Here is a 1,315-nt window from a genome sequence, read left to right on the forward strand (position 1 = left end):
TTCGAGCGAGAGACTGCGAGTGTGCGTGCCGGGCGAAGCGCATAACCCTACTGAGTTACGCCACGCCGGCGTGGAGTGTTGATACGTACTTACAGAATCGCACCTATATCGCGGAGTGCGCCGCGCCTGCTCAAGGTTAAATGCTTAAATGTCTACAAAAAAGGTCGTCTGTTTTTATACCTACTAAATGCCTTTGATTTCACTTATACTTGTAATTTCACAAGTAAATTAATGATAAAACGTTTGCTTTAAGCTAATCGGGCATAACGATATTGTGTGTATGTCTATAAATATAACACATAAAATCAACAGATTTAAGGAGGCAAACTTATCCTTTAAAGCGAAAGCATAGTAATTATTTGTGTGCATATTCTACATCATATCCGGGTATATGGGTGTTGACAGTATTAGTATTAATTAAAGTATAACATTATCTTTTACTGTCATATAGGTGCTACTAAATAACCACTTTGTTCTTACCGAACTCTACCTCAACACAATACGACAATAGCATCAATGTATAACTAATTATAAACAGGTACTTAAAAGTTTTGAAATTAATTCAAACACTTTGTCAGAATAAGTACGACAACCTGCTCGTGTTTGTTAAAATATTGATAAAATAATTTATTATGGTAGGGAAAGAAGAAGTGCAATTGCGGCCTTCCCTGAGTGAAACGTTCAGAAGTTTCGAGAAAAGTTTAGGTTTCCAAAATGACATTAAATGGGTGAATTTTATTTTGATCGCCGTATATCACATTTTATTTATCTACTGGCCGTATCATTACGCTCTCCCCGTAAAATGGCAGACGGTTGTGTTCGGTGAGTTTTGCTTTTAAATCATTTTTTCCGGAGTCAGAATATTTTACCTTTATCAATAAATCAATTTGATCCCTTGAGACTTGTTTTGTGAATATGATTGAATGAGTGGGCCCGTGATTGATGAATTTTGATTGTTTGCTCGGATTGTTATTCTTATATTTCGGGGTGAACTTATTTCCGAACCTATATAATTCGTTTTCAGCCTGCATAATGTACGTGGCGAGCGGATTCGGAGTGACAGGCGGCGCGCACCGACTCTGGACTCACAAAGCCTACAAAGCCACTTTACCACTCAAATTGTTTCTATTAGTGTGCTACTCAAGTGCTGGCCAGGTATGTATAGAATAAGCTTTTGAACCCGAGTACATAATAATATTGTTTAACATATTGGGATCACAATCTTTTTTACCATTTCTTTCCGTCACACGGTGAAAGACGAGGGTAGAAAGAGATGGTGAATGCGATAGCAAACGACAGCGCGTTAGACCAATAC

The 1,315-nt window shown here is 37.8% G+C and overlaps 1 pseudogene; it reads left to right on the plus strand.

The window, feature by feature from the left end:
* The first annotated feature begins 571 nt into the window (after positions 1-571).
* Positions 572-1,315, plus strand: part of LOC141439984 (acyl-CoA Delta(11) desaturase-like) — a 5,499-nt pseudogene continuing 4,755 nt past the window's right edge.

The sequence above is a fragment of the Choristoneura fumiferana genome, chromosome 21, assembly GCF_025370935.1.
Source record: "Choristoneura fumiferana chromosome 21, NRCan_CFum_1, whole genome shotgun sequence".
Classification (NCBI taxonomy): domain Eukaryota; kingdom Metazoa; phylum Arthropoda; class Insecta; order Lepidoptera; family Tortricidae; genus Choristoneura; species Choristoneura fumiferana.